The sequence below is a fragment of the Diceros bicornis genome, chromosome 5, assembly GCF_020826845.1.
Source record: "Diceros bicornis minor isolate mBicDic1 chromosome 5, mDicBic1.mat.cur, whole genome shotgun sequence".
In the NCBI taxonomy this organism is placed as follows: Eukaryota; Metazoa; Chordata; class Mammalia; order Perissodactyla; family Rhinocerotidae; genus Diceros; species Diceros bicornis.
In genome coordinates, this window is record NC_080744.1 from 17,343,513 (window position 1) to 17,359,623 (window position 16,111).

The 16,111-nt window shown below is 39.7% G+C and overlaps 1 protein-coding gene across 5 annotated transcripts in view; it reads left to right on the forward strand.

Moving 5' to 3' along the window:
• Positions 1–6,190: 6,190 nt before the first annotated feature.
• The window catches only part of HEATR5A (HEAT repeat containing 5A), a 98,892-nt gene continuing 88,971 nt past the window's right edge, over positions 6,191–16,111 (forward strand). For 4 of the 5 annotated variants that reach the window (XM_058540753.1, XM_058540757.1, XM_058540758.1 and 1 more), the window contains exon 1: positions 6,191–6,273. The gene's annotated coding sequence lies outside the window, so the exon portion shown is untranslated. Of the gene's footprint in view, positions 6,274–6,336; positions 6,648–16,111 lie in introns of those variants that run through there. The other variant, XM_058540754.1, reaches the window with a different exon arrangement.

The following is a 16,111-nucleotide window of genomic DNA, read 5'->3' on the forward strand; positions in this document are numbered from 1 at the left end:
ATTATAGCATCTTAACATTGACTTCCTAAAGTCTCTTTCTCTTTCCTATGAAAACCAAAGGAATGATTCTAGCCGTGAGATTTTAAAGCCAGATATATGAGAAAAGGGGGATCATCGCAGACTACAGAATCATTTTAGGTCCTCTTCACCCTTTGCCAATTAGACCTACCTACAGGTAGGAGATAGCAGTTTTTCCCCCTCCTCTCAGGTCCATGTGATGCAGTGCTAGCCATGTTAACCCAGGAACTGATATTATGCCGCTAGTGGTAATGAAATTACTATGAATACAAATTTGATGTGCCACATGTGTATAACTTGGCTTAGACATGTGAGTAACAGTTGAAAGAAAACCAAATAAATGAAAATAATTGCCACGTGGAGGAGTAGGATTACGTTTTTGTTTCCCTGAGCTTTAAAAAATTATATTTTCAGGGTGCCAGCCCCGTGGCTTAGCGGTTAAGTGTGAGCTCTCCACTACTGGTGGCCCGGGGTTCAGATCCCAGGCGCGCACCGACGCACCACTTGTCTGGCCATGCTGAGGCAGTGTCCCACATACAGCAACTAGAAGGATGTGCAACTATGACATACAACTATCTACTGGGGCTTTGGGGAGAAAAAGGGGAAAAAGAAAAAAAAAAAAAACAAGCAGGATTGGCAATAGATGTTAGCTCAGAGCTGGTCTTCCTCAGCAAAAAAAAGGAGGATTGGCATGGATGTTAGCTCAGGGCTGATCTTCTTTACAACAACAACAACAACAAAAATTGTATTTTCAAGTTGATGAAAAAAATTTTTCATATTTATTTTTAAATTAATAATATTTTAAAATAAATATATGACAACACGCCTATGAAAGAAAGACTTTCAAAAGTGTTGTTAGTTTAACATATTTTGTACTGTTTTGAATGTACATGGTACTATGATAACATGAAAAAGATATCAGACAAGGATTCAGAAGGTCTGGTTTTAAATGTTACTTCCGGAATCTTGTTCTAAACAAGGACAAATCACTTGTCTATTCTGGACTTTGGCTTCTATTTCTTCCAAATAATAGCTACTCTATTTACTTTGAAGGCATTGTTCTAAGAGTAACCATAGAATATTTGAATTTTAAAACTGGAGGAGATCTTAGAGACCCTCTAGTATGACATGCCCATTTCCAGAGGAGGAAATTGAGGCCCAAATAGATTAAGTGGCTTGCTCATAAAATATATGACAGCAACTTTAGAACAAAACCATAAAGTTTATGCACGTTAAACACTGTATTTCTTAACCTGATCAGAGAATGAAGAATCAGAAGGGTGTGAACATACTTGCAGTCCTTTCCTATGTAAAGTACACAGGAAATGTATGTATGTACATACTTGTAATAAATGTATGTATGTACATACAGACATGTGTGTGTGTGTTTATCAGATACATAGTTGCAGATCTACCTTGGCTCAGTATTCCTGCCGAGAAGCACCAACCTTGAGTTTAACTGCTTCCTTCCAGGTTAGACGGCCTACCTACTTACTTACTTACTCGTTGTGTGGATCAAGATCTATGCTGTTTTAAGCACTTCTTGGCTGAATATTTATAGTGGTTGTTTGCCTTCTGAGGAAAATTCTACCTGTGCCCAAAAGTTCTTGTGGGAAATTTAGTGCTAAAAGCTGTCACAGATTACAGCAAGTTCAGCAGCACATTGACAAACAATGCTTGCTAGACCAAAACTGTAGAAAACTGTATCACGAGGGCCAGCGGATCTTTTGTTGGAGGTGGGTATCAGTATCGTTTCAGGCTTCAGATCACATTGAGATCGACAGAATGGAAGCTGTGTCCCATCCATGAGTTTTGTGACATGACCTTGCCACATGTACATGCCGGTCTGCTCAATGGTTTCATCAACACTGAGCAACCCGATGTGACTGGAGTGGATGACTAATAACAAACATCCAGAGCTGCATTTGCCACTGTCTGCCTCCAGGAACACCAGTGCTAAAAGCTATTAGTATGCATTCCTTTAAAAGAAGATATACACCATTGTCAAATAAGCGTGGGGAACATTGCACGAAATGCAGCCTACTAATATACGTAATGACTCCCTAAAAGATAGCTGTAATATATTAACTAATACTGATTCTCAAATTTATTTAAGAATTCCTTTTTAAAGGAACATCTATTAACATCTTGAGGAGTATAATCAAGAGGAGAACCCTAGAATTCCATGGGTATACTAGAGTCCCATTGTTTGGGTAATACTGTTCTACCATCATTGAATTTTGTAACCTCACGGGTAGAAGCCATCTTAAAGGTAATCTATCATTTTCAGTTTCCCACATGTATGCTGGTTGGAACCTGGAATCATCATATCAGATGTGTTTGAACAATAAATTAAAGCAGGATATCACATATCCAGTCAAATGGGTAACTACTGGTTTACTTCATAATTTTTGCATACATCATTAAGCGCCAACAGGTCTACTTCTGACAGTACTTCATGTAATGGTGGCTGAAATTTTTCCTTTATAGAAAGCCAAGAAGATGCAGTGTAATGCGTTTTAGTGATAAGTGTAAAATAAATAGTAACTAGATAAAATTCTCCATTCCTTCAACAAATGTCTAATGAGTGCCTTCTGTGCCAAGCAGTGACACCAACTGAGTTAACCAGCTGGAGTACGTTGACGGGGGGGAGTTACGATAAGTGTCTAATAATGCTAGCTATCATTTGACAATGGACAACATGCTAGTTATTTCTATTGTATTTTGAATCTTCAGCACACCTCAGCAAGGAAGATGTTATTCTCATTTGACAAGTGAGGAAACCGAGCCTCAGAGATATGAAGTGGTTCTCCCTAAGTCATGCCTATAAGTGGTGGAAGTGGGATTTGAACAAAAGTCACCTGATTCCAAAGCTGTGTTTTTTCCACTAATTATAATACAGCTTCCTCTTTATTTCAACTCAAAATTTCAATTTGAGATTGAACAAAGTAGAACAGTAGTTGAAAGGTGGGACACATTTCCGCTTGATTAAAACTAAACTGGCTGTTTTTCAGAGTTCTGTCCTTGTTGTTTTCTCTTTTTATTTTTTCTCTTTCACGGTGTCAGCTGTCAGCTCCATGTGGAAAAGTTCTTAATCTAGATCTCCAGTTCTGACCTCTCTTCTAAGCTGTAGTCCCACATTTCTCCTTAAATGCTCTACGATCACCTCAAATGTGACATGTTTACAGTTAAGCTCATCATTCCGCCTCCAAACTGACTCCTTCTAATTTAATTCTTGTAGTCACTTAGGCTCAAAGTTTGGAGCAGTCTTTGAATCTTCTGTAAAACTAGCAGTTGGACTCATTGATACATAATATCCCTTCCAGCTCTGAAATTCTCATGTTGTTATCCTTGTACCACATACTCAGTCAAAATGAATTACTTTCTCTGCTTTGGACCAGCCCAAATTATTTTCCAGAATTTTTTCAATACCTAATAGAGTATACCCTACTCATCCATTCTTAGGTACCCTTCAAAGCCCATTTTAAATGTCATCTCTTTCTTTAAACCCTTCATGAGCCTCTCAACATAGTCATTGCTCTCTCCTTCAGGACCTGTAATACTACGTACCTTTCTCAGTGTACTTTACAGTACCCTATACATATACACATATGTATGTTTGTGTTTGTAAATATATAAATATATATATAGCGTGTGTGTCTATATATATCAAGTGGGGTAAGGAGGACGCCTAGAGGGACGCTTGGCAAGAGATTCTGGAGCCTGAGCAGGGTGGTGAAGGCTTATAGACTGGGCATGGGCACAGGGTTTAGGAACAGGGGTAAAGAAAGAGAAGGGGGGCTTGTGGCGGCTAATTTCGGGGTTTCAGAACCTTACTGGGTAGGGACAGCATCCTCCAATGAAAGAGATGGCAGCTGTGGGTGATTGCTTAAATATGGGAGAGTGTTCAAATAAGTAAATGTCTCAAGGATAATAGGACCCAGGTTTCTCTCTGTAGGAGAAAGGAGTTACACATGTGGAAGGGAGAAAACTACAATGAACAGTGTGATGCTGGATTGGAGGTATTACTGTGAACATATGGTTTTTCAATATATATTGTTAAAGAAATATAGCTGTAAATGTATACATGTGAGTATACATATATAAATGCACGGTATATATGTATGAACGTATAAATATTCCCTAGCTGCATCCACTGAGACAGCCTGGGCAGTGATAGCCCAATAGCAGTGAGCATGTCTAGTGCTTCTAAATACCATTCTCCACTGAAAGGAACCAGGGCTCTTGGATAAATGGCTGTATCCAGGGCTGGGGCAAGATGAGCTTGGAACATCTTATTGTGCCAGAAAGTAGGGGAATGCTCAAAGAATGATGGAGGTGTGTCAAGAGGCCACAGAATAGTAAAATGTTAATGTAAAATATGGATGGTGGGTATGTAGTATATAAAACTCTCAAATTTTCTGTACGTTTAAAGTGTTTTATGATAAAATATTGCAAAAGAATTTAAAATGCACAAAGACACAGAAGCCAGCATGAATGGGGCTCTCACTGACCAAACTTGGGACACTTTGAACGTCAAAGTAAATAATGATAGAAACAGATTATAACCCATTATTATTTTTTTATTGAGGTAACATTGGTTTGTAACATTATATAAATTTCAGGTGTACATCATTATATTTCAATTTCTGTGTGGAGTACGTCATGTCCACCACCCAAAGACTAATTACCATCCGTCACCATACACATGTGCCCAATCATCCCTTTCCCCCTCCTCTCTTCCTCCTTCCCCTCTGATAACCACCAATCTAATCTCTGTATCTGTGTGTGTGTTTGTTGTTGTTGTTTTTATCTTCTATTTATGAGTGAGATCATATGGTATTTGACTTTCTCTGACTTATTTCAGGTAGCATAATACTCTCAAGGTCCATCCATGTTGTCCATATAACCCGTTAAATAAAATAGGAAACTCTGAATTCATACTGATGTAAATAAATTAATTGAAAGTTTGATGAGAAACAAGATATTTACATAGTTTCAAAGAATCTCCCCCACAAAATACTTACTAATTACAAAGGGAAAAAAAGCAACTTTACAGTGGAGAAGACTGGCAGACACTACCTAATAAAAAAAAAATCAATAATGAGACAAATTAAAATTATGTGCCACCTGATAGGGTGCAATGAGAAGAACACAGCATCACTTCTGTGAGAGTCCTGTCAAAGATACCTGCCCTGAATCTAATCATGAGTACACATCAGACAAAGGCAAAGTGAAGGCCATTCTACAAAATAATTGACCAGGAATCTTCAAAAGTGTCAAGGATACGAAAGTCGAGGAAAGACTGAGAGTGTTCCAGATTGAAGGCAACTAAAGATGCATGACAAGTAAACTCAACGCTTCCTTCTGAACTGAATCCTTTTACCATAAAGAACATTATTGGGACAACTGGCAAAACGTAATGAATCATGTAAAAGTCTGGATTTTAATAGTTATATTGTGATCATGTAGTAGGTGTTTATTACTGGGCCATACATACTAAAGTATTTAGGGACAACGTGGCAGCGTGTCAACAACTTAAATCTCAAGTGGTTCCAGAAAAGAAAATTCTTTGTACTATACTTGCAACATTTTTGTAGGCTTGAGATTGTTTCAAAATAATAATTGAAAAACTGCATTGAAAACACTGAGTATACTGGAAAAACGCACTTGACTTGGAACCAAGAGACTGTTAGTCCCAATTCCGCCACTGACTCAGTGTATGACCTTAAGCAAGTCGCTTTACGTCAGGCCTGAGTCTCAGGCTGTAAAACCTGGTAAGATTACAAGGCTCTCTAGGGCCCCTTCCACGTCTAACATTCCACCATCTACAGCCACAGCACTCGCTGCCTGCTTTTCTCCAGGCTCCAGTTGTGTCTTAGCCTTCAGATGCCCAATGCCGCCCCCACGGATTCTAGCTGGCGATAAAAACAAACAAGAACAGTTGTGGCCAAAATCTCCCGCCCGCACGTCCGCGGCCCTGGCCTCAAACTGGGCCGCAGTCGCCTCCATCGCTCTCTCGGCGGTGCAGCAGTCACGCCTGCCAGAGTGGGCGCTCGATGGCTCGGCGGCCGGCTGGCGGGGCCTCGGCTCGGCTCGGCGGCGCGGCGCAGGGCGCGCTCCCAATCGCCGGCTCCGGCCGCGCCCGCCGCTGCGAGCTTGCCGGCTCCGCCCCGCGCGCGCCCCTCCCGCCCCCTGCCTCGCAGTTGCCGCCGCCGGCGCGTCACGGCGCTGCCCTGCTGCGCTGAGGAGCCGGTAACGTGGCGGGTCTGGGACGGACGCTGAGCCGTGGCGGACCCCCGAGGTCGAGCGGTCGGGCATCCCGGGAGTGGAGGCGGCCGCGCGCGAGGGAGCGGCGTCCGGGCTGCCTGCTGGCTGGGAGGAACACCGCACCGGGCCCGCTCCGAGAGGTGAGCGGCTTGGGGGTCCCGGGGTCGTCGCGGCAGCGAAGTGGTGGAGGAAGCTGGGACCGGGTGCGGGAACGAGTCGAGGGTTGAGGGGTCGTGGCCGAAGGGGCCGGAGCCCCCCGAGGAGGGACTAAGGCGGAGCGCGGGGACGGCCGGCCGCCCAGCGCGGTCAGCCCTTCCTCCTGGGCCCCGGGAAAGCCTGGTTTCCCCCGGGCACAACAGGTAGGCGTGGACTCCGCCGGCGGGAGCCTGGGACTCCGGGCGTGCGGGGAAGGTCGGAGCCCGCCTCGCCGGCGCGCCGCGCCCGGACCCGCCCGGGTGGGCCCGCCGCGCCGGCTCCGCATCCCGGGCTGCGGCCGAGGCGCTCGGGACGCCCGCGCGCAGCCCTCCGGGCGGCTTGCCAGAGGGAAGCAGTGGAGAGAGAGTGGTCATTGCCGGCTATGTGGAGGGAGGACTGTTTGCAGTCCTCCTCGCAAGGAAAGCAAGCCTTCGCTGGGGTAGCATTTGCTTAGTGCGAGAAAGCCTTCCTTCTTACCCTGCTCTCGGCCGGCACGACGTCGTTTCAGGTGGTTATCAAGTGTTCAGAAACTTTATAAGGCGCTTTATGCTGCTTAGTGATCACAGTAATGTTTACCTCTGGCAAGTTAAGATGATTTTCCTAACTGTCAAATCAGATAATAGTCAAATCATTTGAGCTCCCTATTAAAGGTCATAATTATACATTGTTTTTATATGCATTCATTTATCCAACAAACACGCAGCACCTTTTATGTGCAGGCTCGGCGCCCTAAGGAACTTACAACCTAGAGGAGACGTTAAAAGGAGGGGAAAAGAGGGGCCCACAAACGGTTCTGAACTTTCGGAGAAAATACTCTGGCGAGATTATTTAAAGTGTAAGGAAAGCAGAAGTGTCCTGAGAGCCGACATTGGATGGGTGGGGAGAGCAGAATTGCCCTGTTTCATTTTCCAAACATTTTAGAAAGCCTGTCTTTGAGAAAGTGATTTTAGATCGGCATTGAAGCTAATGTTTGTCATACGTTTTAATACCATTGATTTCTTTTTCTTTAGTAAAATGGTTAAGCAGGCGGGATTTATAACGTAATAGTGACCGTTGGAAAAGTACTGGAGGCTGGATCTGTCTTAGAATGCAGTTATTTCATATAGATAGCTATGGTATAGGAAAAGGCTCCTGACTTGACATTCAGGAGACCTAAATTTTAGCTTAAGCTCCTCCACTACTATTTATGGATCTTAGGTTACTTTTCTCTTCCTTTCTGTTTATTTATCATTGTATCTGACTTTAGTGACAGAAAATACATAATCCAAAATACCTAAAAAATTGTTTGAATTACGTAAATAATGAATACATTCTCTAAGGAAAAAATTTGAGTACTTTTGTCTTTAAGCAGTACACCTATCTTCCTTCCTTCCAGCTTTATTTCACAAGGGGATTCAGGCAGTTTATGAGTCTGTCTTAATTATCTTGTGAATAAAATAAAGGATTAAACTCTGGATTTGTTTAGGCCCTTCATATTCTAAAATTATTTTATTCTAAATCATAGTTGACCAGTTTAATGACATCTGCATGTAAAAAAAGAGAGAAAAAGCTTTATTGAGTTAATTAATGTGTTTCATTAATTAACCATAGTATAGTTGAGAAGTTTCAACAGCCCTTTCTGGGACCACAGTCCTCACATAAAAAGCACTTCTACTTTTTAAGGAGACTACAGAAACTTTTATGAATCTTCATTTAAAAAATGAGTTAACTGAAGCCTAAGGAATTAGTAAAAACTTGTTTATGTTATTTAATTGAATTCCTTGCCTAGTTCTAGTGTTAAATTCTTTGAATTAGAATAGGGGTTGGGGGCCGGCCCCGTGGCTTAGCGGTTAAGTGCGTGCGCTCCGCTGCTGGCGGCCCGGGTTCAGATCCCGGGCGTGCACTGACGCACCGCTTCTCTGGCTATGCTGAGGCCGCGTCCCACATACAGCAACTGGAAGGATGTGCAGCTATGACATACAACTATCTGCTGGGGCTTTGGGGGAAAAAATAAAAAAAAAAAATAAATAAATAAAATTAAGAATAGGGGTTGGTAATTGACAGCCTGTGGATCAAGTCCAGCCTGCTGCCAGTTTTTGTAGATAAAGTTTTGCTGGAACACAACCATACTCATTTATCTATTGTTTATGGTGGTTTACATATTGTTTATGAGTAGCTGTGGTAGAGACTGTATGGCCCACAAAGACTCAAGTATTTACTCTCTGGTCCTTTACGGCAAAAATTTGCCAACCCTGGACTGCAACTCTAGACTCTTAATCAGTAAATCTTTTGTAGGAGGAAATAGGTTAAGTTCAGTTTTAATTCTTAATCTTACTTTTTCTCTATTATGTCAGGTAAACTGTGGGATCCCATAAATGCTTCTGGATCCTAGATGTGTAATGATGGAAGAGGGGCACGGCTGTCCTGCTATATATACTTACCTGGTATAAAATTTTTAATTTCAGCGATTCTAGCCTTTTGGAAGGCTAGAGAAAGAGAAGGGTTTTTATATGTTTCTCTAACAACTTGATAATTTTTAGTTTTAATTTAGAGCTGGTGTGGAATATTTTTTTCATTTAGTGAACTCGTGAACTCTTTTTAATGTATCATTCATGGTGTTTATCACAAGTAACAGTTACTTTTACTCAAACTTTTTTTTTTTTTTTTTTTGTGAGAAAGACCAGCCCTGAGCTAACATCTGCCAATCCACCTCTTTTTGCTGAGGAAGACTGGCCCTGGGCTAACATCCATGCCTATCTTCCTCCACTTCATATGGGCCCCCGCCACAGCATGGCTCGCCAAGCGGTGCGTCGGTGCGCGCCTGGGATCTGAACCTGCGAAACCCAGGCCGCGGCAGCAGAGCGCGCGCACCCAACCGCCTACACCACCGGGTCAGCGCCCAAAACATTTTTTTAGCATGAATCTAGTGACATAGCAATTGATCAAAAGACAGACAGAAAATACAAAAAAAAAAAAAGATCAGAAAATTATTGGAAGTGTAGCTGTGAACATGAAATCAAACATATTTACAATGAGACCCAAATGGGAAATTAGAACTCTCTAAACAGATACCCGACAGATTGAAACTGGAGCTTGTATCCTTCCTCATGCTAGGGCTTTTGTTTTGTTTTTTTACTAGTAGTGACGTAAAAGATGCTTATTTCCAAAAAAGAAGCATAACATAGCCATATTAAAGCACTTTGTTGATATTACCTGCCTCAGATATTCAAGTGAGTTGTATGGCAGGAAAGAAGGAAAACTTGTAGGAGGTGGTAATTCTAAATATTTAAAGCTGTGCATATGCTTTTGCTAATCTAAAACCATGGTTTGGTTCTAATGGCACTAAATAAAATGTTTTATATGTGTACTTTTTCAGTAACTTAGTTGTACTTATTGCCCAGATAATGCTTCTCTATGGGTGAATATACAACAGCATCTATCTATATCCTTTTCTATTGCATTTTTAGGTTTCTATATGTTGAATATATGCATGTTTTTGTGTATATGTGCAAAATAATACCTCATTTATTCAATACATTTTTTTATGTAAGTAAAGTTATCAGAAAATTGAAATTACCCATTGAGACACCAAAAAAAAATTTTTTTTTATTGGGAGGAAATCTGAAAAGCAAAAAAAGAAAAACATGTACAGGTTCAAAATCTCTTAATCATAATTCCAGAGCCCAAAAGGCTCTGAAAAGTGTTTTTCTTAACTCATTTGGGAGCAAAACATAACCTGAACTGGTACGAAGCTATTTATAGTCATTATTTATCCTACCTCCTGCAAATGTTTATATTTTGCCGCAGAAATATCAACGAATTTGGTTATGGAGTGCTGCCCCAGACCGACTTGGGGGTTGGAGGTAATAGATGGTGTGTTCACTGTATTACTTGGGTGCGCTATGACAGTGGCAGCCAGAAGGCAGAGTAATAGTGGAGTTGTTCCAGGGAGCTGTACTTGCAAAGTTAAGAACCTGGCTGGGCATCTGACAGGGAGTGAGAAGCAGTGTCTACTAAGGAAAGCCCCCAGGTAGGGCTCCAGGAAGGTTGGAAATATAGCTAACCGCTTGGCCAGGTATTCCATAGGACATGTTGTGACTTCGAAGTGGGAACCATGAGGACAAGACAAGATGTCAGACCCTTGTGTGGATTAAGGGTGAATCTGTGAATACTAACCACGATGTAAGAGCCGTGAAAAGTTAGAGAAGAGGGAAAAGGAGGCGATTCTAAAGCAGGCGGGGTCTAATGACTAAGCTGGGAAGTCCTAGATGACAGATTGCACAGCAGCAAATACAAGGATAGTGTTATTTTGGAAAATTGAGCAAGGATTCCTGGCCTCCCCTGTAAACTCTGCTGAGCTGAGGGATTAATGGCATCTTGTGTACTTTGCTCTTATACTAAGTAGCCCCATATTGCCCTGCTTTTTAAAATAGCTATGTTAAATAGTATTTTGGTCGCTTCCACCACTGTTAGCTGCCTGCTCTGACTTCTTCCTGCTCTCAGTGAGTTTGCTCCTTCGCTTTTAATATGCCACCCTAGCCAGAATCTAGATAACTGGATTATTAGTCGTGTCTGAAGTAAGAATGAATAGGCTTTGAGGGACCAGGAGACTTATGTCATTGAAATTTGTGATCTTTGAAACAATTAATTGCTGTATATTGTGTTAAAAAAAACTTTTTTCGTTTGTTTTTCACTTCTTGTTTCTGGATTCTCAGCTAGGTACCAAGTAGTGAGATGGCTTAGACAGTGACTTTCAGATGAGTAAGGTGGGAGATAGAAGGGTAGAATTTCTCTTGTCTTAAAATCTGCCATTTGGCACTGCTACATGTCCAGAATGAAATCTCCCTTCCCCGGGGGAGATGGAAGAGTTGGTTTGTGAAATGAAGGATGATAAAAACTGTCAAGAATAGCTCAAGACTAAACTAGCACTGTTATTACTTATTGATTCACTGAGTAGATGGAAAGGGCCCTCTGGAAGCTGACGTCTCTCTAGAAGACCTCATACTTTAACAAAAGCCTCAAAGTACTGGAGACTTAAAAGGAGAGTGAAGTGATAAGAAAGAACAACAAAGTTATAAAGATGAGATGCTCCAGCGGCTGTGGCCATAACTGTCAGTGGTAGCAATTACAGACTGTATGAAGAAGCTGTGTGAAGTAGTTGAAGGAACATGGACGTTGAGACTAGACACATGTAGTTTCAAATGTACCTTCTTTCTTCCACTTAAATCACATCTTGACCTTGGACAAATTTCTTAACTCGTTACTGTCATCTGTAAAATGAGGATAAGAATATCTAAGTTTCAGTATTAGGATTAAATGAGATAGTCAATTAAAAGTTTCTATAAGTAAATCGTCAAAAAAAGTTAGTTCCTTTTCCTATCACTGCCTTATTATAGTTGGTTCCTACTGCCTAGTCTCTCTCCCACCCCCAACACTTCCTTTGACCCTTCAGGGGCTTTCTCTTGTGTGATTTTGAAGGAGAATTGGCAGAAACACTAGACTATAATTGAGGCCCCCACTGGCAATCTCCTTTACTGAATCCAACTTCTGCCTATCTTCCAATGCCTATCAGTAACCTACAGTACTTCGGAAAAACAAAAGAGGGAGGCAAGGTAAATTGCATCCCCACTTCTGGCCCGTTCTTATCCCAGCTTCTTATAAATTTCCATGTCCTTTTAAGTCCAGTTTCTTTCCTATTCCATCCTAACTTGTCTGTCCTGTAAGGTATGCTCCCCGTTGGTTCTTGGAGCTGTGAGTACCTGCCATTCCTATTGACTTGTAGTGTGCAGTGGTGAAAAGCAGTATTCTCCCCAATCCTACCAAGTTTGCAGGAAATATTCTTGGAATCTTGGTACACTGAATGTATTTTTCATTATATATTAAAATAAGGTATCAATGGTGTGCCTGGGGCACTTACAACTTAGACTTTTGTGGTATGACTTAAAAAACATGGATTACATTGATTTTTATGGGAATTTTGTATTCAGAATTCCAAAAAATCAAATTTTAAGATTTATGATACAACAAGCCATTTTTAGCTTGGAACACAACACTTTTCCTCATTCTTTGGCACTGTTGTTCTACAAAACACTCTTCACCATTTGGGGCTCTCTCTTAACATGTAAAACTTCTATACTTGGAGTTTTCATAATTATAATTTTTAATGAGAGCCTAATATTCTTTGACTATGTCAAAATTTATTTAACCTTTTCTTTAATGTTGGGCTTGTAAGTTTCCAGTTTTCACTTTTATAGTGCTGTCATCCACACTTAACAATTCTGATATTTTCCTTTTTTTTCAGCATGAATTTTCAAAAGCTGGATGCTTTTGTCAAATGGTTTTGATATTTTTATGACTTCTCATACATTATATTTTCCAAAAGAGTTGAACTTGTTTGTACTATCACTATAAAACTAGAAGCTTTTCTAAAATCTCAGTGTTGGCTATAAAAGTTTCTGTATTTATCATATTTAGATTTAATGTACCTGCAATTTTGAACCATTCAGCTAAATCAAATTCTTAAGTGAGCTTAAATCAGTATTGTACACTTAACGTTTTAAAGTACTAACTAATGATAACTAATTTATTTTTAGGGTTGTTATAGAGAATTAGAAAGACTAAGATTACGTTCATGTCAAATAATACCATAGGTTTGAATTTCATTGTTGTTTTCCTGCTATTTTCTAAAGCATTTTCAGTTGCTATGGGCTTCTCTAAAAATAATATCAAGATCATCTTTCTTACCTAATTTAATAGCATTGAGGAAAGAGAATGAGCTTTGTTGCCAAAGAGACCCAGGTTCATTCTCAGCTCTACAGTTTACTGGCATTTTCATCGTTTTTTCATTTATAAAATAGGGACCACTAGTACCTTCCTTACTTTCTTCCTTGTGATGATTACAGATGATATAATGTAAGCCCGTAAAAAGTTCCTGGCTCAGTGAGTAATAGCTACCATTGTCATTTTGTGATTTGGGAGTCTGCTGGGAAGGTGAAAGGCATAGCCATGAACATCAGCAAGCTATATGTGGGCCCTCCCCATTTGTGATGTTACCGGGATGATGCTGACAGATGGTATTGTGAATTTTAAAAGTTAGAAGTCTGACAGAAACTTGGTTTGCTTATTGGTTTTTAAGGGTTTCATTTAAAAGTTTTTAAACCACTAGAAATTTGGAGACGAGAACATTACCCATAATGCTACGAGTCTAATAATCTTAAGATTTTTGAATCATGATTTGGAAAAATATCAGGAGAATCTCACAATCTAAGTGATGGCTAGAGAAGCCAAACATTATTTTAAAAGCATAAATCTAATAATGGAAAAAGTGCTATACCAAGAGCAGACAGTGTAAGAATAGGGTAATTAATCATGAAAGGCTTCCTACAGGAAGTGATTTTTTTTAGCTGAATTTTAAAATAGTGAGTTCGTTGTAGGAAGAAAGAAGCAAGATATTTCAGATTTAAAGATGGAATAAATATAGACAAGATTTTAAAACTACCAAGATAAAACTGTATTAAAAAAACTCTAAAATTATAAATGATTTGCTTCACTATCCATTTGACATGCAGTATAGTGGTTAAGTGTGTCAGCAAACCAACTTGAGGACTGTGCCTAGGGATATTGAAAGTATAGTAACAAAAAGGCGTCATTTTCTCTACCAGGGGCAGCTTTCCTTAGGCAACATCTTAAGCAAGACCTAATGCTCTGTGTAACTTGGAAGTTCCTATTTTGTAACCTGTAATTTGCGAAGCCTGAATCACAGTTCTAAGGAAATCTTAGGTCAGGATACAATGATCCAGCTTCTTTCTAGATTAAAGCTAATTATTGTTTTGTTTGAAGGATTTGGATCTTAAGATTTATGTATGTTTCCTGAAGTGTGGGAGATCTTGAGAGTTTTTTGGTTTTGGTTTTTGGTTTACTTTATGCTTTTGCAACAAAACTGAGAAAATAAAGACTGGAGGCTGAGTTGAGTTTAGGAAAGTGACAGTCAAAAGTAATTGAAATTTGAGTATGAGACATATTTCAAAACTTCAAGCACTTGATACATTCTGGAATTAGTTCCATTTACTGTTTAGTGGCTTGTTCATTTTGTAAATTGATCTTTTCATGCTCTGGAAAGAAAAAGCTAACAAACCAATCCAATGAACCTATCTTATTTTATGTTTGATGTTCTCTTTATTTGTCATGTTTCTTCTTTTCCCTCCTCAAAATGATATAATAAATCATTTTAAGAAACTAAAATGACCAAAAAGATTAAGAAGACTTTTTTCCCCATGAATTTCAACATATGTTCCCATCTCTATCAAAATAGATCTATAAACCCTAGTTAGAGAAAATTATGTTAACACTTTGTATCAAGACTGGCATAATCAGTTTGTGTTGTTTTTTTAAATTATTGAAGGTGCTTACGCTTCCTTGCCTACATAAATTTGATGTTAACCCATTTCCAGATGGAAAATTGATGCTTGGGTGTTGATAATAGAGTTGATAAGTGCTCTAGGAGATGGGCTTTGGAGTAAGTTACTCTAGCAAACCTTGGACTTGGAAGTTTGGCCCCCTGCTGATTCCTCTCTGTCAGCAGTCAACAATATTTATACATATGTATTACTCTAGGCTAATAAAGTCACTGGCTTAAGAATACTATGCAAAGTACAGGCATTAGCTTCTACACTATGCCAGATCTTCGAAGACTGAGCCTGATATTTAGATTGAACCATAAGAAATTGCTGACAGCCATTTTTTGACCTATAAAATGGCAATTCATATAATTCACCTTATTAGTAGCTTAGTGGTTCTTAAACTTTTCCATTAAACTAGTATTCTTACTGGCAGAGGGCACTGATTTTGTTAAAGGAAATCTGTCTAGAAAGGCATTGTCATGCTCAGAATTTCTTTGAAGTCTCATATTTTATCATGAAACGCTTTATTAATTTTACCTTCCATTACATATTAAGTACATATTTATTTTAATATAAAATAATGTTTTAAATTAAAATCAGAGGGGAAATCTTTAAGTAAAATTTGCTCCTCCAATAATATGCTCCGTGTTTACTCTGTTGGCACGCTGCTCGTTTATCCCAGTTTGAGAAGCATGGTTTGGAGGTCTAGGTCTTAGGTCTAGTACACAGTGCCTACTTTTCTCAATGCAGAAGACTTCGGGGATGAAAATTATGACTGAGTCACTAGGAGTATCTATCATGTACAAAATACAGATAGTTCTTCCCAAGTGCCTCCAAGAAATGCATGGTCTAAAAAGCACCTAAGGGCCTTTGTAAACTCACTTCAACTGTTGGCACATGTAATATTTGGCTGTAAAGTGGTGGAACTAATATTCTTGTGTACCTTTTAAAAATATAGGCTAAGTGATCATAACAGGTACATGTTAATGTTTCTCCATGGGACAGCTTACTTAGTTCTGGGAGTCACTATTGTGCTGGCAGTGTTTTGAGTAATACTTCATACTGTATTGCATTCATGGAGATTTGTAGTACACACTAACCTTATTAAATACCCTGAGAAATCTTTTATTCTGAGATTCTCAAACTTATTAAAACAGGAACCTGGTGTTCTGTCTTTGGGAAACAGTGCAGCGATCTGTAGTTCCATAATATCCACAAATTCTGTACAAGTTCTAAGCTTTTTAAGAATG